Source organism: Pristiophorus japonicus, chromosome 5 (assembly GCF_044704955.1).
Source record: "Pristiophorus japonicus isolate sPriJap1 chromosome 5, sPriJap1.hap1, whole genome shotgun sequence".
NCBI lineage: Eukaryota > Metazoa > Chordata > Chondrichthyes > Pristiophoridae > Pristiophorus > Pristiophorus japonicus.
Window position 1 is genome coordinate 170,029,250 of NC_091981.1, and position 27,059 is coordinate 170,056,308.

General features: G+C 44.8%; 1 protein-coding gene across 1 annotated transcript in view; it reads right to left on the minus strand.

Moving 5' to 3' along the window:
- gabbr2 (gamma-aminobutyric acid (GABA) B receptor, 2) overlaps nucleotides 1-27,059 on the minus strand; it is a 1,540,887-nt gene that overhangs the window by 313,692 nt on the left and 1,200,136 nt on the right. The gene's annotated exons all lie outside the window — the stretch shown is intronic.

Genomic DNA, 27,059 nt, shown 5'->3' on the forward strand with positions numbered 1-27,059 from the left:
TTTGTTTACTTTTTCTGTCTGTCCCTTTTATCTCTCTCTCTTAAATCACATCTGTCTTTCCCAATCTGTATTCCACTTTCTGTACATGGTTTAAACCTAATCTATACTTCCTGCTTTACACTTCCTCGTTTCAACTCTGCATGTCTCAGTGATGATTCTTCAATCTGATTGGCTGAAGAGCTTTGCTGTTACTTGGCCTGCTCACAGATGCCACAGATGCCCTTCGGATAAGACGTCAGTTTAGAGTAAGTCTCTGCTCTAAAGCCCGCAAAAACTTTGTGGGCAGCTGTCAGCGAGGTGAATAGTGAGTGCCTTTCCTTCGCCGCTGATCGCAAAATCTGGGCCAATATGTTTTGAATATGTAACCTCGAGCAGAAAAAAAATAGAAACAAGGGAACAAGAGTTGAAGAAATCCTGAAATTATAACATATAGGCTGGTTCCCAAACATAAAACTAGGGCCCACTGCCAATCCATTTCAGATTTCAATCCCCAGATTGCCTCCTTTCACTCCCCCACCTCCCCCGCCCCCAACTCTCTGACCTAACCTGACAGCTGACTCAGTATGGAAGCAAAAAGAATACAAATCAGACTGCTGCCAGGCCACCTGAGCCATTATTTTTCAATCCAAGTGTGAAAACTGACTAAAATCTAGGATAATCACAATGGCCATTGACTTTAATGGAGGCGGAGCTGTGATAAATACCTTCAACTGTTTTCAGTGAGGATAACGTGAAGTGGTACAAAGTTCCCAAAAACATATGGAGTGTAATGATTAATGGTGTAAGTCTTTTGAGGTATATAAAGATAAAAGTTGGAGGAAATGGAACAACAGCTTTGTACAATTTACCCTGCAAAATGATACATTGGAACTAGACCTTTGTATTATTTCTCTTTCTTTAGCACCAATAAAGGGTCATTATGCTGTGGGGGCAACATTACGATGGCGCAAGCCCCCAGAACAATCTGGGCTTGTAAAGTAACTAAGACGAAACCTAAGACTGATATGGTATTAATCTAAGATGAAGAAAATATAGAATTTTTGTGACGTTTCCAGATCTTCTGCCATAATTTCAGTGCAAGATTGGCAGAAACCCTTCACAAAAGGCTTAAATCCCCAATTACTAAATCCCCTTGTACTAAAACAGCACTGCAATGGTGGGGTATCATAGTCAAGCCAATTCACATTCACACCTGCACACTTACCAGCATGGACCATTGATTAGAAACAAGGGGCCCAAGTTTCCACACGATGAAAAACGGATGCCCCTCCGAGCGGGGCGCCCATTTTTCGCGCCTAAAACGGCGCCTAAAAAAAACCTCGCGATTCTGGAGCGTTCTGCAGCTCCTTGTCTGCTTGGCGCGGCGCCCGGGGGGGGGCGGAGCCTACACTCGCGCCGATTTTATAAGTGGGAGGGGGCGGGTACTATTTAAATTAGTTTTTTCCCTGCCGGCAACGCTGCGCGTGCGCGTTGGAGCGTTGGAGCGTTCGCGCATGCTCAGTATGAAAAAAACATTGGCACTCAGCCATTTTTGTAGTTCTTTGTAGCTGTTTAATTTTTGAACATTTTTTTAATAAAAGCACATTGCCATCAGCACATCAGCACTTGCAGCCTTCTCACTGTCTCCTCCCCCCCACCCCCCCGTGGGAAGAACGGGCACCTCCTCTCCCCCCCCCCCCGCGAGAAGAACGGGCGCCTCCTACCCCCCCCCCGTGGGAAAGAATGGGCGCCTCCTCTCCCCTCCCCACCCCCCGCGGGAAGAACGGGCGCCTCCACCCCCCCCCCCGTGGGAAAGAATGGGCGCCTCCTCTCCCCTCCCCCCCCGCGGGAAGAACGGGCGCCTCCTACCCCCCCGCGGGAAGAACGGGCGCCTCCTACCTCCCCGCGGGAAGAACGGGCGCCTCCTACCTCCCCGCGGGAAGAACGGGCGCCTCCTACCTCCCCGCGGGAAGAACAGGCGCCTCCTCTCCCCTCCCCCCACCCCGCAGGAAGAATGGGTGCCTCCCCCATCCCCCCCCCCGCGGGATGAACGGGCGCCTCAGGCTGACTGCAGCATTCTCCGTGCCTGAAGCACTTTCACACAGGTAGGAAGATGGTTTATTTAATCTTTTCTTTGCTTATAAATGTTTATTCAGGTTGGATTTATTTGTATAATATTTGTAGAAGTATAAATAAGGATTTATTGTAGAATTTAATGAGTTCCCTTCCCCCACCTCGTTCTGGACGCCTAATTTGTAACCTGCGCCTGATTTTTTAATGTGTAGAACAGGTTTTTTCCGTTCTACAAAAATCTTCACTTGCTCCATTCTAACTTAGTTTGGAGTACGTTTCCACTGTGGAAACTTTGAAATCAGGCGTCAGTGGCCGGACACGCCCCCTTTTGAAGAAAAAATTCTGTTCCAAAGTAGAACTGTTCTACCTGACTAGAACTGCAGAAAAAAAAATGTGGAGAATTGCGATTTCTAAGATAATCCGTTCTCCACCAGTTGCTCCTAAAAATCAGGTGCAAATCATGTGGAAACTTGGGCCCAAGGAGTGGTAAAGTTGACTGATTATTCCCCTCCCTGGCCCAGGAATGCTACTGCCAATTGTAGTGCCCTGACACCACCCCAGCTTATCACAGCGCAGGGATCAAACCTGGGATTGCACTGGTCTATAATACTCAGTACAGCACTTTTATTTGTAAAATGTCTGTGAATTAAATATAGAGAATTGTGGGAAAATAAAGAGTAAATTAAAGTCTTTCAGGTCAATAGTAGTTCAGACCAACTGCTCCTTCTTATTGAAAAAACAAGAGTTAATTAATACGGTAATAAATATGCATATTTTCCTTAAATTTTTTTGCTTTTGAGATATATAAATGAAACAAGAGCTTTGTACAATTTACCCCGCAAAATGATACACTAGGTCTAGGCCATTTATATTATCCTTAGTTTGTGGCAATTAATACTGATATTAACAAATACAGTGGCTGTCAAAGGAGTATAAATGATTTTTTACTTTCACACTGAAAAACACAGAGAAACAGTGCAATGACGACACCAACTTGCACTTGTATACTTTATAATTGAAGTTTTGTCAGTGTTGTTATGTAAGCAATATCAGAGCCACTTTAAGCACAGTAAAATCTCACAAACAATATATGAGATGAATGACCAATAAATGATTTTTTTTTAGTATTTTGGTTGAGGGGGTATACCAACTTTGCCACGCAATCTTTTACATCCACCTGAATAGGTACATGGGGAACCTCGATTTAACATCTCATTTGGAAGATGGTACCGGCAATAATGCTGCAGTCAGCCGAAATTATGTCTTGGAGTGGGGCTTAAACGCACAGCCATCAGAGGTGAGTCTTACTAACTAACCCAAGGTGACACTTGTTAAAATAATGGACAGAGGAATTTCATATGAGCCGATTAACACATTCCAAATAGCACAAATCCAGTATAAACCCTTACGTTTCACGGACAGCTGGGAGTTATGCACATTAGTTTTAAGTTAAGGCTGTCATATTAGTTGGAAGTAATGTGTGATTTTAGAGTAGCTGAAATAAAATATTTAGTTTGATAGCTTTTTTATTAGTCGAGGTCTCTAAAAGTGTGTAGTTTCCATGGATGCATTAGTCACTGAACACATGAACTTGACAGAATCTGAATCTGCAGGGAAGTCACCATTAGTTAAAATAATAACGTTGTTCTATCTTTAGCTTCATTAACAGTACCAAAGAGTGTTTCTTTGTAAATATGGAGAAAAAACATGAAGGCTGGTGCACATAGTGGATGTTCTTATTTTAAATTTTAACATCAATTAACAAAAAGGAAATGGGGCCCAATACAATATACTTTCTAGAGGAGATTTCGTTGAATGTAATAAAAGCCCTTATAGAATGAAAAATTTTGAAGCGTGACTGGTTCTGATTAAACCATGATGTTTACTACATGACTGAATGATATTACGCTCTAAAAAGTATTGGCATGGTTTGTGAATTGTTCCCATGACTCCAATGTATTTATATCCTGTGCCACTAAAATAGACCACAGACTCAAGCTGCTGAAATATTTAAATAGAGACAAAGGCAAAACAGCAAATGCTAAAAATCTATGGTAAAAAATAGAAATTGATATAAATGCACATCAAGACCATTATCATCTAGAGAGAAAAGACAAGTTAATGTTTCAGATAGAGACACATTGTTAGAAATAATGTGAAGAGATGCTTAAAGTTAGAGCACGTGAAGTTGTGAAAGTGATGGTGCACAACAGAATTGTCATCAATGTAAAGAATGGCATTTCCTCATGTATGCCAATACGTTTTAAGCATAAGATGTAGTAAGAGAATACCAGTTTAGTTGGATAGTAGAAAGTTGAAACAATGGCAACCTCCCCCTGCCCCAATATTAACAGGGAAGCGGGGAGGATGCGAGAGAGCCCGGTAGCGAGCAAAGAATCCAGCAACGCTGTATAGAGGTCTTGCCAATCTTATGTTGGGTAGACACCCGCCCAGATTAACTGCCCAGCCAGTGGGCAGGAGTGGAAGCTAACGGCAGGAGGAAGCAGCTAGGGACCCGTGAGAATGGTTCCTGGCAGTCAGTAGCGGGGTCAGGGAGCGAGTCAAAAGATCGGGACTGGAAGGCTTCCTTGTGAGGCCCACAAGTTGTGCTAGAAGCAGCTGATCTTCAGTACTTCCATTAGGCAACCAGCGCCTCCCGGCTTGTATCTGCTGCCTGGCAGCCGACAGTGCGGGCCTTCCCCTGATCTACACAAGTTTAAGTCATGGCACCAATTATATCATCGGGCCGCGACGTTTGAATGTTAACTGCCTTTTGCGGAGCCTCGTTTATGGCTTGATTTGAGTTTGTAAAAATTTAAAACGGACGGGAAGTTGTCGGGTTGGAGCCGGGTGGGAGGGCATTCTAACCTCTTCTATGCACCATACCCGCTGGGTGGGCATGGGGGTTAAAATTGAGGCCAATGAGTCAGACAGGGCAGTCTTGTTTGTGAATCCTGGGAGAAAGGTAAAAATGGGCAGTGTGGAGTTGAGGAGCAATTAAATTGGAGGCGGTGAAGAATGATCGCTAGAAGAGATTGTTTATGGTGTTTAGTAATGGCCATGGATTGATGCACAGAGGAAGAAGAGGCAGATAGTTGTTTGGCTTCCAATAAGGAAATATCCTTGCATGTCTCAACAACAGCAATTCTTTTCTCAGCAGATTTAATGGCAATGTTAGAGTTGGAGCTAAGGGAATGGGGAGCAAGAAGTTCAGAGAGAGTTTAGAGTAAGTAAGCAAGAGGAGAGAAACTCAGATGATTGAAATTATAACAATAGTTTTCGCTGAAAAGAGTTCTGAAAAAAGGGTCCTTCATTGAAACATTAACACATCTTTTTTCCATTCAGATCCTGAGAGCTGCTGTATATTTCCAGCATTTCGTACTTTTATTTGAGTCACTTGAGTGTTTTTTTGCCCAATTTGTCTCAACGTGACAGAGAGAACAGCAGCTGGGTCATCAAGCTTTTGATATGGATGTCATCACATATTGCTATCACTGGACTACTGATGTCCCTTTTCATATTCATGACTGACAAATAACAAGATTAAACAACACTGTCCCATAAAAAACACATGAAACAGGAAAGTGATTTCAAGACCTTAGAATCACATCAAGTGACAATTTTAAAGGTCTCAAAATTCATTATGACAGATTCATGACATCCTTCTGGACGGGATTATTTTACAATTGCTCTCAACTATCCAACATTCTTTGTGAAACGCATAGGGTCGTAAATTGTTTCCTCTCCAGGTGTGTATGATGTGCGTACACGCTTGAAGAGGCCCCTTACGTTCTGGATTTAGGCGCGCGATGCGCATGCACCTAAACCCAGCACCTGCGATCGCACGCATCCTCGGGAGAAGGGCCTTCGTGGGCGGAGAGTTGGGCTTTTTGCCCAACTCCTGCCCAGCGAATGTCTTTAAAACGCTTACGCCTGGTAAAAGCAGGGATGAGGCCTGCTTTTAACAGCATAACAGTCTTAAAAGATAGAAAAATGTAATTTTAGTACTAATTTTTATATTAAAAATATTGTCCATTATGGTAAGTTTTTTTTAACCCTATTAAAACATTTAAAAAATGTTTTTTCTAAAACATTTAATTTAATTCAATTTCAATAAATTTTTAATCTGTGAGGTGTTTTTTCATTTTTGTATTGTGTTTCTGTGCTTTGGGGCTATTCTCATTGATAGTAATGAGAGCTCCATACAAACAGAACGCACCATTACTATTAATGAGAATACTCCATTTTCATTGGTGGTCCATCTCCACATGATCCCAGGATGCCCGTATGCTCCTGGGATGTGTGGGCCTCTGCGCTGGGCCGTGCATTTAGCCCTTGGAGCCAAAGTGTTCGTTCCTCTGGGACTACCAGGTAGTTTTGTAAAACAAAATTCATTTGGAGGCATCCGTCTGCAATTTCTGGCCCATAGAATAGACCCAAACATAAGGAAATAAGAAACAAGAAGAGACCAATCAGCTAATTCATCCAGACTGTATATATGTATTCCATGCTGTAATGTCTGTAAGCTTGTAATGCGTGTAGCTCCACACTGTGGATGTGGACGTATTGTGTACGGCAACTACAGAGTTAATAATTAAACAGAAGCAGGAGGTTCCGGAGACTTCCGAGAGCTGCCTGCCATATTAGAAAGCTGTGTTGTGTACTGTGCTCTGTGACTATACCACACTTGGCAGTGAGGTCGGATTTTTCGGATGATTTAAAGCTGAAATTTTGTTGGTGAAAGATTCAGCCAGCCGACAGAGACTTTGGAAGCTTCTCTGTCTTTGGAAATAGCTGCAAAATCCAAGGTAAAAAACAAGCACACTAGTTTAAACTGCAGAGTCAAAAATGGCGGCACCCATAGCAGTAATGGGACACTGAGATGAATATAAACACGACCAGGAAAGGTTTAAGGCATATGTGGATCAGCTAGAAATGTATTTCACTGCAAATAATATAATCGAAATTCCAGAGAATGCTGATCAGAACCAGACTGTGTTGGAATGTAAGCGAGCTATCTTCTTATCTGAAGCGGGTCTGGAATTGCATGAAACGCTGATATATCTGCTTGTGTCTGACGAACCAAAGGACACAATGCTGAAAGAGATTTTAATGAAGCTGGAGCAGGACTACAACCCGGTACCATTAGAAATTGCTGAAAGCTATCGTTTTGGTATACAAAATCAAAAGAATGATGAAAGTATCAGTGATTACACTGTAGCATTAAAAAAGAGCATTGCGGGACCGTTTTGTTTGTGGGGTGAAAAATGATGCGATCAGAAGAAAGTTATTGACGACGGATGACTTGACTTTTGAGATTGCTTGTCAGACAGCGAGGTCGACGGGCATGGCCGATCAATATTCCCGAGAATTTCATAATAATTACGGTTGTCAGTCAACTGAGGCGAATCGCCTGCAGATTCAAAGTAAAAGGCGGAGGGGCCCAAAGTCTCAGAAACTGGAAATTCTAAAAGAGCATTGATATCCTGCTATAGGTGCCTGGGATAACACATTGCTCAAAGTTGTCCATATGTGAAGGCAGAGTATTTCTTCTGCAGAAAAACTGGGCATCTTGCGAAGGTATGAGACCAGCGTTCAAAGCTATGAGTAGAAATCCCCAGAGACTACATAGCATGGAAGAACAATAGGATGTGGAAATGTTAGAGTTACATGTCATCAGGAGCATGAGGTTAATGGACAGCGATTCGAAAAGTATCAAAATCCACATAGATGTTGCGGGATTCAAGATACCAATGGAAATCGACATGGGTACATCCATGAGTGTAGTACCGCAGTCGCTATACCTCGACAAATTGTGGGATTTCCCATTGGAGAAAGCCAAGATAGAGCTGCTAGGCTACTCGGGAGAGAAAATTCCTGTGGTCGATCGTATCACCGTACTGCTGAAATATACAAGGATCAATTTCAGAACTTACCTCTAATAGTAGTGAAAGGAGACAAGCCTGCCTTACCAGGAAAAAATTAGTTAAGATCACTGAAGCTGGATTGGAATGAGATTTTCCGTGTTGAAACGAGATTTGCATCAACGGATGATGTTATCAAGAGTTATCTGAAGGTATTCTGCAAAACGGGCAGTCCGATCGAAGGCTTCAAGGCGAGTGTCAGGGTACAGAAGGATGCTAGATCGGTTTACTGCAAGTTACGTTCCGTACCATATGCACTCAAGGAGAAAGTTGAGCAAGAACTAAAAAGACTAGAGACTGAGAACATTATTTCTAAGATGGAGCGGTGTAATTGGGCTACACCCATTGTTGTTGTACCTAAGTCCGATAGTAAGGTAAGATTGTATGGTGATTATAAAGTAACCGTAAACCAGGTTCTAGAGGGTAATGTCCCCAATACTTTGCCAAATATAGAAGATTTGTTCACAACACTGACAGGTGGTCAGTTCTTCTCAAAGTTGGATCTTACGAATGCCTACTTACAGCTTGAACTAGATGAGGAGTCCAAGTCATGTTTGACTATAAATACTCATCTAGGCCTGCATCAATTTAATAGGCTACTGTTTGGAGTGTCTTCCACCCGTGCCATATTCCAAGGGGTGATGAACCAGATTTTGCAAGGTATTGAAGGGGTAGTATGTTATTTAGATGACATACTAATTTCAGCACCAAATAAGCAAATTTATAATAACATATTGAATGAAGTCCTCAAATGGCTAGAGAAGCACAGAGTACGAGTGTCTGCTCGTAAGTGTGAGTTATTTCAAAACTCAGTGGAGTATTTAGAGTACAGAGTAGACAAAGATGGTTTACATCCAACCATGGGAAAGCTGGATGCAATCAGAAATGCACCCTCCCAGGAATGTCACTGAACTTTGTTCATTCTTGGGTCTTTTGAATTATTATGGGAAATTCCTACCAAATTTGGGTATAGTATTACATCCACTGAATGAACTATTGAAAAAACAGGTCCATTGGAAGTGGTCAAAAGAATGCGATACAGCATTCAAAGAGTGTAAAAGCAAATTGGTAGAGAGCACCATGTTAGTTCATTATGACATATCGAAGGAGATTAAGCTAGCATGTGATGCTTCTCCATATGGAGTTGGGGCAGTAATCTCTCATGCATCAAGTAGTGGGGAGGAGAGACCAATTGCTTTTTCTTCACGCACTCTCAGTGCAAGTGAGAGTAATTATGTGCAAATCAAAAGAGAAGCTTTGGCATTAATTTTTGGGGTCAAGAAGTTTCACAAATACTTGTATGGTCATAAGTTTACCATCGTTATGGACCATAAGCCCCTAACAGCAATCCTCCATCCAAAGTCCCCCGTTCCAACATTAGCTGCAGCCCAAATGCAGAGATGGGCTTTGATTTTGTCAGCATATACATATGATATTGAATACAGACGATCAACTGATCACAATAATGCTGATGCAATGTCTAGATTGCCTTCCCCATCACAACTTACACCCAAATAGGGAAGCAGTGTCCTATTTTTCATACATTGATGAACTGCCAGTCACAGCTGAAGAGATTGGTAGAGCAACCAAACGTGACCCAGTGATGTCAAATGTGTATGATTATATTGCAAATGGATGGCCAAACCATGTAACAGACAAAGATATTCATCCATTCTTCATTCACAGGAATGAATTATCAGTCGATAAAGATTGTATCATGTGGGGTGCAAGAGTGGTTATACCAAATAAATTCAGGTCCAAATTATTAGGAGACCTCCATGACCAGCACCTGGGGATGTGCTTGACCAAGAGTTTTGCACGCAGTTATTTATGGTGGCCAGGTCTAGATAAAGGTATAGAGTACATTGTGAGTCAGTGTACGACATGTCAATCGGTAAGCAAGCAACCCCATCGGTACCATTACAGCCATGGAAATGGCCTCCCAGGGTGTGCAAAGGCATATTGATTTTGCTGAGTTAGAAGGACAACAATTGTTCATTGTGATTGATAGCCATTCAAAGTGGTTGAGGTGTTTCCAATGTGGAAAATAACAACAAGTAAAACATTAGACATTTTGCGAAGTTTATTTTCTTCATTTGGCCTCCCAGAAGAAATTGTTTCGGATAATGGACCACAATTTTGTTCCGAAGAATTTGCACAGTTCACGAGCAAAAATGGTGTAAAACATACCAAGGTTCCACCGTACCATCCTGCTTTGAATAGAAACATAGAAACATAGAAAATAGGTGCAGGAGTAGGCCATTTGGCCCTTCGAGCCTGCACTGCCATTCAATGAGTTCATGGCTGAACATGCAACTTCAATACCCCATTCCTGCTTTCTCGCCATACCCCTTGATTCCCCTAGTAGTAAGGACTACATCTAACTCCTTTTTGAATATATTTAGTGAATTGACCTCAACAACTTTCTGGTAGAGAATTCCACAGGTTCACCACTCTCTGGGTGAAGAAGTTTCTCCTCATCTCCGTCCTAAATGGCTTACCCCTTATCCTTAGACTGTGACCCCTGGTTCTGGACTTCCCCAACATTGGGAACATTTTTCCTGCATCTAACCTGTCTAAACTCATCAGAATTTTAAACGTTTCTATGAGATCCCCTCTCATTCTTCTGAATGGTGCAGCAGAGCGCACTGTACAAATTGCAAAACGTGCCCTCATAAAATAAATGTTAGATCCAAATCCAAAGAAACGACAGTTGTCATTGGATCACAAATTGGCTAAATTTTCTGATTACGTATCGTAATACTCCTCATACAACTATTGGTAGAACACCAGCAGAGTTGTTTCTCAAATGACAGCCACGAACCAGATTCTAGTTGTTAAAACCAAATTTGGCACGGTCCGTAGAAGAGACACAATTAAGACAGAAAGAGAATCATGATCGATGTAGAGTAAAAGAGAGAAATGTGAAATTAAACCAGAAGGTGGGAGTGAAGAACCATCACCACAAATGGTTAAAGTGGTTACCATGAAGAGTGGTGAAGATATGTAGTCCTCGCACATATTTGGTCAAGATGTTTGATAATAGACAGGTTATGTTTGTTCACATTGATTATATTTTACCTACAGACATGGAAGGAGTTGAAGGTGGGAATGATTCAATTATTTCTGACTCATCAGATAGTTTTGACAAACCAGTAGCATATCCTACATCTAATGTACTGGAAATAAATCCAAGAGAAAATCAGAATGTAAGTCTCAGTCCGAGTCAGAAAAACAAACAGTCTGAAGTTAGAGTGAGTTCAAATAAAAATCAAGGAAATCCCTTGGAGGAAAATGTTCCTCAGGATGAGCCTCTAATGAGTTTAAATTTGACACCATGTTTGGAAGGTTCTGTTCGAGAACGAAGGTATCCTCTTCGAAACAGAAAACAAGTGGTTAAGTTAAATTTGTAAATATGGAAAAAATAAGTCTATATCCTGTGTTATGTATAAACATGCAAGTTATGTATGACGTTGTTATAATAACTTCTTCATTAAGGAGGGAGAAGTGTAATGTCTGTAAGCTTGTAATGTTTGTAACTCCATACTGTGGATGTGGACGCATTGTGTACTGCAGCTACAGAGTAAATAATTAAACAGAAACAGGAGGTTCTAGAGACTTCCGAGAGCTGCCTGTCATGTTTGAAAGCTGTGTTGTGTGCAGTGCTCTGTGAATATATCACACATGCCAGCTGCTACATTATCTTTGAAAGTAACAGCAAACTTGGACTGCATGCATTTCTTTCAATATAATGTACCCGCTCGCACCTTGCCCAGTAAATGTTTTTTTTTACAAATTCTAACTTGCAGGACAATTATAAAATTAAGGGGGTGAAAATGCAAAGCGTCCCATTTGGGGGCGGTAATAACCGCGAGGTGGGAGTTCCTGTGCCAGGTGCAGAAGTCCCGCCCCACGACCTATATTCGGGTTACCACCCCTGAGAGCAAGTGGAGCACAAAATATCGCGCTTCACCTGGTCTGTGGGCAGTGTGCGGGGCAGGAGGGCTCTTTGAGAAGTGCAGTAGTGCTGCCGCATAGACAGAGCCCTCCTCTTCATGAAAGGGGAGGGTCAAGCTGCCGACTCTGCAGGGGAGAAACGGGTCCCTACCTGGACCACTAGGGAATGGGTTGCCATGGCAAGATCGCCGCATGGACACCGCGATCCAACATGAAGAAGGCCCCGGATGGTAAATTGGCCATTTTTTACATTTAGAAATTTGCCTATGGGCATCGGCCGGTGCAACTTCAGGGCAAGTTTCTCCTCATCTCAGTCCTAAATGGCTTACCCCTTATCATTAGTCTGTATCCCCTGGTTTTGGACTTACCCAACATCGGGAAGATTCTTCCTGCGTCTAACTTGTCCAGTCCCGTCAGAATTTTATATGTTTCTATGAGATCCCCTAAACTCCAGTGAATACAGGCCCAATCAATCCAGTCTCTCCTCATATGTCAGTCCTGCCATCCCAGGAATCAGTCTGGTGAACCTTCGCTGCACTCCCTCAATAGCAAGAACGTCCTTCCTCAGATTAGGAGACCAAAACTGAACATAATATTCCAGGTGAGGCCTTACTAAGGCCCTGTACAACTACAGTAAGACCTCCCTGCTCCTATACTCAAATCCCCTAGCTAGGAAGGCCAACGTACCATTTGCCTTCTTCATCGCCTGCTGTACCTGCATGCCAACTTTCAATGACTGATGTACCATGACACCCAGGTCTCGTTGCAGCTTCCCTTTTCCTAATCATTCAGATAATATTCTGCCTTTGTGTTTTTGCCACCAAAGTGGATAACCTCACATTTATCCACATTATACTGCATCTGCCACGAGTTTGCCCACTCACCGAACCTGTCCAAGTCACTCTGCAGCCTTTTAGCGTCCTCACAGCTCACACCGCCACGCAGCTTAGTGTCATCTGCAAACTTGGAGATATTACACTCAATTCTTTCATCTAAAACATTGATGTATATTGTAAGTAGCTGGGTCCCAGCACTGAGCCCTGCGGCACCCCACTAGTCACTGCCTGCCATTCTGAAAAGGACCCGTTTATCCCGACTCTCTGCTTCCTGTCTGCCAATCAGTTCTCTATCCACGTCAGTACATTACCCCCAATACCATGTGCTTTAATTTTGCATATTAACCTCTTGTGTGGGACCTTGTCAAAATCCTTTTGAAAGTCCAAATACACCACATCCACTGGTTCTCCCTTGTCCACTCTACTAGTTACATCCTCAAAAAATTCTAGAAGATTTGTCAAGCATGATTTCCCTTTCATAGGAGCCCAGAAATTATGTAAGGGATGCTTAGGTCATAATTCCAATAGGGGGCTATAATTTTGGGCAGAACTCCGATCATGGAGGTTTCAGTCCCATTGAGGAAGAGAAATGAAAGTGTACACCAGGGAGGCAACGGTTCTTCTGCCCTCCCCATTACAGCACATTGGCAGTTTCGGGACATTATCAGGGCTTCAATGGGAATTCCACTCAAAGCAACCTTAATAGGATCAATAATAGGCCCTTGTAAAGCCTATGTACCTACCATTGCCACCCTACTTGAAACACACACCAGCAGGACAAACATGACCTTAACTGTCGAGCTTTATGGCCCTGGTGTTGTACCTCAGTCACAGTCTGCCTGATACATTGCTCCTCTGCCCTGCACAGGCAGCTAATTCTGTTGCTTGGAGTGTGAGGGACAGGGGATCTGAGGGAGGGAGGGGGTTAGTAGGGGTATGTGTGTGTGTGTTTGTTAGGCCCATACAGTAGAGCCTGGTTTCCAATTGTCTTGGGCCCCCTTACCATTGGACCAAGATCATGCTCTGTCAAGTTCGTGTGGTAGCTGGTGTGCAACGGCCACCCCACGTTAAAAGAATTCACGCCCAGGCATCTTCCACCCTTTAAAATGAAGTTCGGGACCTGGAACATCAGGACCCTCATGGATAACCCCAACAGCACTAGACCTGAATGTTGCACTGCTATCATCACCCAGGAACTCAGACGCTTTGACATCGAAATTGCCGCCTGAGCAAGATACAGCGGGCAGGAGAAGCCAGCTCAAGGAACAAGGCGGCAGACACACCTTCTTCTGGAAAGGTAAAGCAGAAGAAGAACGCCATCTCCATGGGGTTGGCTTTGCCATAAAAAATGAGCTAGTTTGGTGTCTGAGAGTTTCCCCAAGTGGGATAAACAAATGCCTCATGACCCTTCGGCTCACTCTAACCCGGAATCAGTATGCTATGGTCATCAGTGCGTACCCCCCCCAACCCTGGAAGCTTCGGACGAGGCCAAAGAGAAATTCTACTCCAACCTTGAACAATCCATGTCCCGAGTTCCAACGGGTGACAAGTTGATTCTCCTTGCCGATTTTAATGGCAGAGCTGGAAAGCACACAGAGCTCTGGAGAGGTGTGATTGGCAGGGAAGGAGTAGGGAAAACCACCTCCAACGGTACCCTCCTCCTGACGAAATGCTTAGAACATGGTCTTGTCATAACCAACACCTTGTTCATCAGAGAGACAAGTACAAGGAGTCATGGCAACAACCTCGCTCCAGGCATTGGCATCTGTCAGACTACGTCATCATCCAAGTGAGGGACCGCAAGGACATCCGCATCACCAGCGCCATGACAGGAGCGGACGACTGCTGGACTGACCACTGCCTAATCCGCTCTGTTATCTCTATCAACATAGTATCAAAATGGCGGTGGCAACAGAAACGCTGCCGCAGAAAAATCAACGCTGAAGAACTCAAAGACCCTGCAAAGAAAGCTCTATTCAGTCAATGCTTCACAGTCAACCTGATGACTCCCAATGAACCATAGCTGCAAAGTGCCCATAGTTCCTGGTCTGCCCTTAAGTCCACCATAATTAGCACCTGTCAGAAAACATCAAAACTGGTTCAATGAGAACGACCAGGAGATCTAGGAGCTAATAAATCATAAACGCAAGATGTTCTTGAATTGGAAACACCATCACAATTCGAGGAAAAGAAACCAGATCTTCAGACAACTGAAGGCCGAGATCGAACAAAAAACTCATGGCCTAAAGAACTGATGGTGGATGGAGAGAGCGTAGGTGATCCAGCAACTAGCCGACAATCATGACATGCATGGATTCTTTAGCACAGTCAAGACCATCTATGGCCCAAGCTCCCAAGGCCCTATACCGCTGAGAGCGAAGAATGGAGAGGTACTCAGTAAGGACAGAGAGGCAGTTAGTGCCCGCTGGAAGGATCACTTCGACGATCTCCTCAATCAAGACTCTGTCTTCGTGTCCTTGACTCCATCCAACAGCATACTATCGGCCACTATCTCGGAACAATCCCAGCCTGGCATGAGGTTGAAAAAGCAATCCGACAACTGAAAAACAACAAGCAGATGAAATGCCCGCCAAAGTACTAAAGCATGGCAGAGAAGTACTCTTGGCGCAAATCCATGACCTCATCTCCCTTATCTGGAAGGGCAGGGGGAGCATGCCAGGGGATTTCAGAGACACCATAGTCGTGATTATCTTCAAGAAAGGAGACAAGTCCGATAGCGGTAATTGCAGAGGAGTTTCTACATTTTCTGCCACAGGGAAAGTCATCGCAAGAATCCTCCTCAATCGTCTCCTCCCAGTGGCTGAAGAGCTCCTCCCAGAGTTACAATACGGATGCCACCCACTAAGGGGCACAACGGACATGATTTTCACCGCAAGACAAATCCAAGAAAAATGTAGGCAACAGCTGCAAAGGCCTTCAACTGTGTCACCGAGAGGGATTATGGAGTGTCCTTCTCAAATTTGGCTGTCCTCAAAAATTTGTCACCATCCTCCACTTGCTTCATGATGACATGCAAGCCGTGATCCTGAACAACGAATCCACCACAGACCCAATACAAATGCAGACCGGGGTCAAGCAAGGCTGTGTCATTGCACCAATCTTTCTCACCTTTAACAAGCTCCCTGCCAGAGTGGAGCTAATCTACAGGATGAACGGGAAATTATTCAATCTCCTTTGCCTCCAGTCCTGAACCAAGGTTGTTCCAACCTCTGTCATTGAATTACAGTATGCAGACGACACTTACATTTGTGCACACTCCGAGGCCGAATTCCAAACTGTCATATATGTGCACTTTGTGTATATACTATGCTGGTACCACTAGAGGGTGCAACTGTGGGAGGCCCAGACAGGAGCTGTATAAAAGGCTGGTCACCACGCGGTGAAGACATTCTGCAGTTACAATAAAGAGACTAAGGTCACAGCAGTTCAAGCACAGCACTAGGCCTCGTGGAATTATTCTACAGATAAGTAGAGACATATTAACTGGTGATGAGTACAGATCACGACATACACGCAGAGATGGCTGCCATTGGTAGTTTAGAAAAGTTTACAGAGGGTGAAGTCTGTACTCGGGTTTCGCTGGCCATGTATCATAGAAACAGAAAATAGGCATTCGGCCCTTCGAGCCTGCACCACCATTCAATATGATCATGGCTGATCATGCAACTTCAGTACCCCATTCCTGCTTTCTCTTCATTGCTTCTACACACACCGCTGCACCGAGGGCCAGGATTTAGCGGAATATGTCGCAGACCTAAGAAGGCTCGCGGAACCGTGCGAATTTGACGAACTCCTCAACAATGTGTTGCGGGACGTTTTCGTGACGGGACGGGATGTGAAGCGGACCATCACCTTAAGCCAGGTTTTCACAACCTCAACGTTGAGACTCTCCCGGAATCAAAACTCACTGGCAAGTACGATGCAGAATATAACTGTTGATCAAAGAATTAGTCCGCCAAGGGGTGTAAATGTGAATCGTTTAACATTCTGGCATTGCAGGGGTAACCATCGGGCCCATCTGTGTTGATTCAGACACTGTTGTGCAAAGGCTGCAGCCAAAAGAGCCACCCACAGCGAATGTGCAGAAGAACTGCGACTCAAAACATGGCAGAGTCGTCGGCAGGAGGTTTCCGATCCAGCAAGGATCATAAAGTACAAGCTAGAGAGGCGACTCATCCCGAGGAAGCAGTGCACGGGGTGCACAGCTTCACTACCAAAAGTCCCCCTCATGATGATGAAAGTCAAGATAAATGGCATTACTGTTTCCATGGAGTTGGACACGGGGGTGAGTCAGTCACTTATGAGCCAGAAGGCATTTGAGAGGCTGTGGGGCAACAAAGAACAAAGACCCAAGCGGAGCCCGATTCAGACAAAGCTGTGCACTTACACCAAGGAGCTGATCCCAGTTATCGGCAGTGCGAACGTAAGAGTATCCTATGATGGAGAGATACACGAATTACCACTGTGGGTTGTACCAGACAACGGGCCAACGCTGCTTGGTAGAAGCTGGATGTAGAAGATTCGGTGGAACTGGGAAGATGTCAAAGCACTATCTTCAGTGGATGGTGCTTCCTGTGCTCAAGTGCTGAGTAAGTTCCCATCCTTATTTGAACCAGGCATCGGCTAATTCACAGGCGCCAAAGTGCAGATCCACTTGGTCCCCGAGGCACGGCCTGTTCATCACAAGATTCGAGCGGTCCCTTACATGGAGGGAGAAAGTGGAGATCGAATTGGACAGACCTCAATGCGAGGGAATCATATCACCAGTCGAATTCAATGAATGGGCCAGCCCGATTGTTCCGTTACTAAAGAGCGATGGCACGGTCAGAATCTGCGCCAACTACAAGGTAATGATCAACCAAGTTTCATTACAGGACCAGTACCCGCTACCCAAAGCCGATGATTTCTTTGCAACATTAGCAGGGGGGAAAGGCGTTCATCAAGCAGGATCTAACCTCCGCTTACATGTCCCAGGAGCTGGCTGAGAAAAAATTAACATGCATTAACACACACAAGGGACTATTTTTGTATCACAGGTGCCCGTTCGGGATCCGCTCGGCTGCAGCCATCTTCCAAAGGAACATGGAGCATCTGTTGAAATCGGTTCCACGCACCATTGTATTTCAGGATGACATCTTAATCACTGGTCGCGACACCATCAATCGCCTGCAAGAGGTTTTAAGTCGGCTAAACAGAGTCGGACTCCAGCTGAAATGACCCAAATGTGTCTTTCTGGCACCAGAGGTAGAATTCCTGGGGAGGAAGATTGCGGCAGACGGCATCAGGTCCACGGACTCAAAGACAGAGGTCAGGCAGACGGCATCAGGTCCACGGACTCAAAGACAGAGGCCATCAAGAATGCACCCAGACCACGAAATGTAACGGAGCTGCGCTCGTTCCTGGACTCCTCAACTATTTCGGTAACTTTCTTCCAGGGTTGAGCACCTTGCTCGAACCGTTGCACAAGTTGCTACACAAGGGAGACGACTGGGTTTGGGGTCAAATTCAAGAGGCCACCTTCAAAAAGACCAGAAACTTGCTGTGTTCGAACAAGTTGCTTGTATTGTATGACCCAGGTAAACGTCTAGTTTTAGCATATGACGCACCGTCGTACGGTGTCGGGTGTGTTTTACAGCAAGAAAATGTAGCGGGCAAACTCCAACCGGTTGTATATGCGTCTAGAAGTCTATCCAAGGCCGAAAGAGCCTACATTATGGTCGAGAAGGAGGCTTTGGCCTGTGTCTATGGGGTAAAAAAATTCACCAGCATTTGTTCGGACGTAGGTTCGAGTTAGAAATTGACCACAAGCCCCTAATCTCATTGTTTTCGGAAAGCAAAGGCATAAACACCAATGCTTTGTCGTGAATCCAAAGATGGGCACTAACACTGTCGGCCTACGATTATATGCTCCACCACAGGCCAGGCACTGAGAACTGTGCCGATGCCCTCAGCCGGCTACCGTTGCCCACCACCGGGGTGGAAATGGCTCAGCCCGCAGACCTGTGCCTGGTCATGGATGTCTTCGAAAGCGAAGAGTCACCCGTAATGATCCGCCAGATCAGGACCTGGACCAACCAGGACCCCGTGTTATCTCTTGTAAAAAGTTGCGTTCTCAGTGGGGGCTGGTCAGCGGTCCCAAGAGAAATGCAAGTCGAGTTAAAGCCGTTTCATCATTATAAAGACAAAATGTCCATCTAATCGGATTGCCTCTTATGGGGCAACCGCGTCGTCCTGCCAAATAAAGGCAAGGCAACCTTCATACGCAATCTACACAGTGCGCACCCAGGCATAGCCATGAGGAATGCCATCGCCAGGTCTCATGTCTGGTGACCTGGCATTGACTCGGAATGGAGTCGTGCGTGCGCCAGTGTTACACTTGCTCACAATTGAGCAATGCCCCCAGGGAGGCTCCACTTAGTCCTGGCTCTCAGAACCATGGTCCAGGATCCACATAGATTATGCATGCCCCTTTCTAGGAAAAGTGTTCTTCGTTGTAGTGGACGCCTATTCTAAGTGGATCAAATGTGTAATAATGGCATCCAGCACGTCCCCCGCCACCATTGAAAGCCTCAGGGCAATGTTTGCCACCTATGGCTTGCCCGACATTCTGGTCAGCGACAATGGTCCATGTTTCACAGTTCGGAATTCATGACCCGCAATGGCATCAAGCATGTCAGTCTGCCCCGTTCAAGCCCGCATCCAACGGCCAAGGCAGTCCAAACCATAAAGCAGAGCTTGAAATGCGTCACGGAAGGCTCCTTACAAACCCGCCTGTACCGGATGCTGATCAATTACAGGACATGACCTCACTCGCTTACCAGGGTCTCCCTTGTGGAGTTACTAATGAAACGTGCACTCAAAACCAGGCTCTCCTTAATCCACTCCAACCTCAACGATCAGGTGGAAACCAGGCGTTATCGGCAAAACATGTACCATGATCGCACGGCTGTATCATGCGACATCACTGTAAACGACCCGGTGTTTGTGCTGAATCACAGTCATGGCCCCAAATGGGTCGCTGGCACTGTTTTAGTCAAGGAGGAGAACAGAGTGTTTGTTGTCAAACTGCTTAACGGACAAGCGTGCAGAAAGTATTTGCGATTTACAGGTAACCAGGGACTACCGGGAGAGGACCTTACCTTCAGCGATCCACCTATACACACCCAATCAGCAACAGACCTAGCTGCCAACCACGAGGATGATCCCACCATCTCCAACAGTCCAGTCAGTCCAACAGTGCTGCAAGACAGCAGTGGCTCGACCAACTCACCCATGCCAAAAGTGATACACAGACGATCAACCAGGGAGCGCAGAGTTCCGGATCGCCTCAACCTGTAACTAACTCGCTACAAAGACTTTGGGGGGGAATGTTGTCATATATGTATACTCGGTGTATATACTATGCTGGTACCACTAGAGGGTGCAACTGTGGGAGGCCCAGGCAGGAGCTGTATAAAAGGCTGGTCACCACGCGGTGAAGGCACTATGCAGTTACAATAAAAAGTCCTGCCATCCCTGGAATCAGTCTGGTGAATCTTCGCTCTCTCATGTACTAGATTAGTGGGGAGGAGAGACCAATTGCTTTTGCTTCATGCACTCTCAGCGCCAGTGAGCGGAATTATGCGCCGATCAAAAGGGAAGCTTTGGCATTGATTTTTGGGGTCAAGAAGTTTCACAAATACTTGTTTGGTCATAAGTTTACCATAGTTACTGATCATAAACCCCTGACTGCAATCCTCCATCCAAAGTCCCCAGTTCCAACCTTAGCTGCAGCCGAATGCAGAGATGGGTTTTGATTTTGTCAGCATATATGTATGACAATGAATACAGATAATCAGCTGATCACAGTAATGGTGATGCTATGTCCAGGTTGCAGCCCCATCACAAGTTACACCCAATAAGGAATAAGTGTTCTATTTTTCAAACATTGATGAGCTGCCAGTCACAGCTGAAGAGATTGGTAGAGCAACCAAACGTGACCCAGTCATGTCAAAGGTGTATGATTACATAGCAAATGGCTGGCCAAACCAGGTATCACGGGAAGATATTCATCCATACTTTGTTCGCAGGAATGAATTATCCATGGATAAACATTGTATCATGTGGGCAGCAAGAGTGGTTATCCCAAATAAGTTCAGGTCCAAATTCTGAGGAAATCTTCATGACCAGCACCTGGGAATGTGCTTGACCGAGGGTTTTGTACGCAACTACTTATGGTGGTCAGGTTTAGATAAAGAGATCGAGTACAACGTCAGTCAGTGTACAACGTTTCAATCGGTGAGCAAGAAACCATCATCAGTACCGTTACAACCATGGAAATGATCTCCTAGGGTGTGGCAAAGGTTACATGTAGATTTTACTGAGCTAGAAGGACAGCAAATGTTCATTGTGATTGATAGTCATTCGAAGTGGGTAGAGGTATTTCCGATGTGGAAAATAACATGTAAAACACTAGACAATTTGTGAAGATTGTTTTCTTCATATGGCCTCCCAGAAGAAATTGTGTCTGATAATGGGCCGCAATTTTGTTCTGAAGAATTTTCACAGTTGATGAGCATAAACGGTGTGAAACACACCAAAGTTCCACCATACCACACTGCTTCAAATGGTACAGCAGAGTGCACAGTACAAACTCTAAAACATGCCCTCATCAAGCAAATGTTGGATGCAAATCCAAGGAAATGGCAGTTATCATTGGACCATAAACTGGCAAATTTTCTGATTACTTCTTGGAGTACTCCTCATACCACTACTGGTAGAACACCAGCAGAGTTGTTTCTCAAATGACAGCCACAGACCAGGTTCTCGTTGTTAAAGCCAAACTTGACACAGTCAGTAGAAGAGAAACAATCAAGGCAGAAAGAGAGTCATGATAGAGGTAGAGTAAGAGAGAGATGTGTGAAATTGAATCAGAAGTTTAGAGTGAAGAACCATCACCATAAATGGTTAAAGTTGTTACCAGAAAGAATATGAAAATATGTGGCCCTTGCACATACTTGGTCAAGATGTTTGATCATAGAAAGGTTAGGTTTATTCACATTGATCATATTTTACCTACAGATGTGGAAGGAGTTGAAAGTTGGGATGATTCAATTATTTCTGGTAAGTCAGATAATCTTGTTACAAGTAGAGTACCAGTAGCAGATTCTACATCAGATGTACTAGAAACAAGTCCAAGAGAAAGTCAGAATTTAAGTCTGAGTCCGAGTCAGGCAGACAAACAGTATGAAGATGCAGAGAGTTCAAATGTAGATCAAGGTCGGCCCTTGGAGTAAAACTCTCTTCAGGCTCAGCCTAGAATGAGTCTAACTCCTACAACCAGATTGGAAAGTTCTGTTCAAGAATAAAAGTATCCGCTTCAAAACAGAAAACAGCAGTTAAGTTTGATTTGTAAATATGGAAAAATAATTTCATATATTTTGTTCTGTATACCATGCAAGTTATGTATAATTATTATTTTGTTATGATTAACTTCTTCAATAAGGAGGGATAAATGTAATAGAGCTCCACCTAATGGACTACTGATGTAATAACAACTACTGATGTAATAACAATTAAAGGTCATGTGACACAGTTCTGTAAGGAGCCATCATAAATGTGAGGTTATCCACTTTGGTGGTAAAAACAGAGAGACAGACTATTATCTGAATGGTGACAGATTAGGAAAAGGGGAGGTGCAAAGAGACCTGGGTGTCATGGTACATCAGTCATTGAAGGTTGGCATGCAGGTGCAGCAGGCGGTTAAGAAAGCAAATGGCATGTTGGCCTTCATAGCAAGGGGATTTGAGTACAGGGACAGGGAGGTGTTGCTACAGTTGTACAGGGCATTGGTGAGGCCACACCTGGCGTATTGTGTACAGTTTTGGTCTCCTAACCTGAGGAAGGACATTCTTGCTATTGAGGAAGTGCAGCGAAGGTTCACCAGACTGATTCCCGGGATGGCGGGACTGACCTATCAAGAAAGACTGGATCAACTGGGCTTGTATTCACTGGAGTTCAGAAGAATGAGAGGGGACCTCATGGAAACGTTTAAAATTCTGATGGGTTTAGACAGGTTAGATGCAGGAAGAATGTTCTCAATGTTGGGGAAGTCCAGAACCAGGGGTCACAGTCTGAGGATAAGGGGTAAGCCATTTAGGACCGAAATGAGGAGAAACTTCTTCACCCAGAGAGTGGTGAACCTGTGGAATTCTCTACCACAGAAAGTAGTTGAGGCCAATTCACTAAATATATTCAAAAGGGAGTTAGATGAAGTCCTTACTACTCGAGGGATCAAGGGTTATGGCGAGAAAGCAGGAAGGGGGTACTGAAGTTTCATGTTCAGCCATGAACTCATTGAATGGCGGTGCAGGCTAGAAGGGCTGAATGGCCTGCTCCTGCACCTATTTTCTATGTTTCTATGTTTCTCTTTACATATCTATAGAAGCTTTTTTAGAGTGTGTGCTTGTGTAGTGGTGTCTAAAGATATCACAATACCTTCCACCATTTGCCCCACCCAGACCGCTGTGGTGGCAGTGTGACTCTCATCAGAAAATCACACTTTGGTCTCTCCCTCTACTCCTTCAGTACATTCTCCTCCTTTGAGCACCTCCCCTTATTCCATGCCTCCCACCTATTATTTAAAATTCTCGTTCTCACACAAGTACCATAAAAATGTTATTGCTGAGATATCTTCACTAATTTCTTCCCTCTGCACTGAGTGACTTCTCATCCTCAGTGATTTCAATCTCCATCTCAAAACATCATGGTCTCTCTTCTCTGAGTTCACTACCTTCCTATCCTTTTATATCTCCCTACATGTAAATTCCCCAACCCATATTCACGACCACCCCCTTGATCTTGCATCTCTCGTGGCCTCGCTACTCCCATCGTGTCAATCACAGGTCGGGCCATCTCTGACCCTTCCTTGTATCATTCTCCACCCTGTCCCCCTTTCCCCCCCCCCCCCCGCCCCTACCCCCGACCTCCACCTCCCACCACCAACCCTACTTCCACTTGTGTCCACCTCTGGGAAAAACTCCCCCCCGCCAACTCTCTTACAACTGGACTTATGAAATCCTAAACATCCAGCCTTTAGCCTTCCATTCACAACATTTCTTCAGTTACCAATCTGCTTTACCACACCCTCACCACTACCTTTGATGTGCTAGTCCCTGTTAAAACCATTACTCTCTCTCACCCTGGCTATTCCCCCTGATACGGCCCTCATCTTCACTGACTTAAGTCCAAGATACGAGACTTGAATGGATGTGGCGGACACCTGATTTAGCCATTCACTGCCAGATCTGGCTGGACCACATAAAGCGTTATTGGGTCCTGCTCTCATCTGCCAAAACTGCTCACTATTACAGGATAATTCTGGAATGCAAAGATAACCCCCGTCTTCTATTCTCTACTGCTAACCGTCTTCTTAAACCCCTCTCCCCTGTCTCCTCCACCCTAACGTCCAACAAAAAATATGAGGAGCTCATGGACATCTTTGTCACTAAGATTAACGCCATCTGATCAGCTGCCTCTTCCACTTCCCTTCCTTCCCTTAGCCCACTGGACCAAACTTCCTCTAAGGTTCTCCCCTGCCCTAGCCCTGAATTCGCATCTTTCTCCTGTTTCTCTCCGATCTCCCTTCATCAACTCTCTGAGATCACCATGAGACCTACTTCCTGCTCCTCGACCCTATTCCTACTAAACTGCTGAACACTCAACTTTCTTTGCTGGCTCCCATGTTAGCTGACATTGTTAATGGTTCTCTCTCCTCAGGTACTATCCCCCTCTCCTTCAACTATTCCATTATCACCCCTCTCCTCAAAAAATATAACCCTAGACCCCTCCGTCCTTGCAAACTAATGCCCTATTTCCAACCTCCCTTCCCTCTCCACAGTCCTTGAACATGTTGTCGCCTCCCAAATCTGTGCTCAACTTTCCTGGAACTCCATGTTTGAAACTCTCCAATCAGGTTTCTTCCCCTGCCACATTACCAAAACAGCTCTCATCAAAGACACAAATGACATCCTTTGTGACTGTGGCAAAGGAAAACTATCCCTCCTCGTCCTTCTCAACCTGTCTGCAGTCTTTGATACGGTTGACCACTCCATCCTCCTCCAACATCTTTCCACCCTCGTCCAGCTGAGTGGGACTGCACTCGCCTGATTCCATTCTTACCTATCTAATTGTAGCCAGAGAATCATCTGCAATGGCTTCTCTTCCTGCTCCTGCATAGTTACCCCTGGTGATGGACACCGCCCCATTCCCGACCTGAACCCGCCCCTACACCACCTCAAACAGCACCCCAAAGCACTGGGAAGCGGTGTCACAGTTAAAGAGACGGATTTTCTGCCTCTTCCCTCCGACACCCGCTGGGTGGTAATAATTTGAATTATCCACCTGAAACAGGAGGCAATTTCCCTCCTGTATCTATAGAAAATAGTAAATGCCTTTATTCAGAAATCAATTAAGTAAAAATTTACTCTAGTGGCTGAAACTGTTTAGCTGAAAATGTTAATACATGCTGGCTGACAGACCTAGAATTAAACAACTCTATTTTTGAATACTGCAATTTGTACCTCTGTTCCTTTTTCTTGACCTTTGTGTCCAGGGAACAAAAATCCCAAAATGCAAAAAGCAAATTGGAATAAAAGTTAACAGAACTGCAAATAGAAAAGTTAAGGTTAGACTAATTGGGCTATTATTCCATTCTTCAATATAAGTGTAACATTTTCCATCCTCCAGTCCTTTGGCACAATTCTCATTTTCAAAGATATTCCCAGACTTGCCTCTGACAATGTTGATAATCTGTTGGATTAATTGAAATCATTCAATTAACATTTATTTAAAAATACAATATTTGACGACTTTGGCCAGAATTTTCTGAGGTCCGTGCGAGCGTGATCGGAGGCAGGTCGGGTGGGAAATTTACAGTATCTTGGAGCGGGTCGGAAACCCGCTATCATCCCACCCCCACGTGTCTTTCCCTTGGGCAAGTTTACTGGCGCAACAACAACTTGAATGGCAGAGATAGATGAGCTCATTTAAATCATTATCAGGTAGTTGTCAGACCCTGAAGAGTATTTTTCAGCCTACCTTTCAAATTCCCCTGGATGACCATGGGAATCATGCAGCTCGGGAATCACATCTGTCAACTTGAGGGGGAAGTTGAGTGGCAATTGATCCAACTCATTAGTACACAGCACGGAAAGTACAATAAAAACTCCCACCTCACAGCTGATCACTTTACTCAGGCAGAAGTTGTTGCTGTCTGCATTGTCAGCACCGAATTAGCTTTCTACAGGCTGCAAGTGTTTCTAGCAAAGTTGCCATCCAGTGTCACCTCATTGTTAGAACCAATCATATCATTGATAGATTGCTTCTGTCATCTCTACTTGACCTGCCATTTATTCCATCAGCATGGGTGCCATTTATAGTCTCACCTTGGTCCTCAGAATCGGAGCACGATCAGCCCCAACACCAGCAACACCAGGCATACCAGTAGCACCAACAGCAACACCACCAACCTTCTCCTCAACCACCTGATGCTGCACAGGACAAAGGGCATCAGCGCAGGACTGCACAGTGCTGGAAGCGATACTCCCAACACAGGGTGTACAGGCAGAGGATGAGCTTCCTCAACATGACTGAGCAGCAGTGCCAAATGAGGCTCAGGCTATTGTGCCAGGTCATCGCAGACATTTGCAGATTGCTGGAACAAGACCTGGAGCCCAGAGGACCTGGGTGGACACACCTTACCAGTGGTTGTCTAAGTCACCACCGCCCTCAACTTCTTCACCTCAGGCTCTTTCCAGGGATCTGCAGCAGACATTTGCAACATCTCGCAGTCGGTCACCCACAGATGCACCACACAGGTCATCGATGCTCTGTTTGACAAGTCAGCCAATTATGTAAACTTTGCCACTGATGAAGCCAGTGTTACTGAACGGGTGCTCAGCTTTCCTGCGGAACAATGGGACACCTCCAGCTAATGTCACCACATGGCAGAGTCAGCAGAAGATGACCGATCCAGTGTGGATCACGCTGAACGTGTAAGAGAGGCAACTCAATCCGAGGCTGAAGAGGAAGTGTATGGGATACACACCACCACCAAAAGCCCTCCGTTAATGTTGACAGTCAAATTAAACGGCATTCCAGTTTCCATCGAATTGGACACGGGAACAAGTCAGTCAATTATGAGCCAGAAGGCTTTTGAGAAACTGTGGGGCAACAAGGCACAAGGGCAAAAACTAAGCCCAATTCACACCAAGCTGCACACTTACACCAA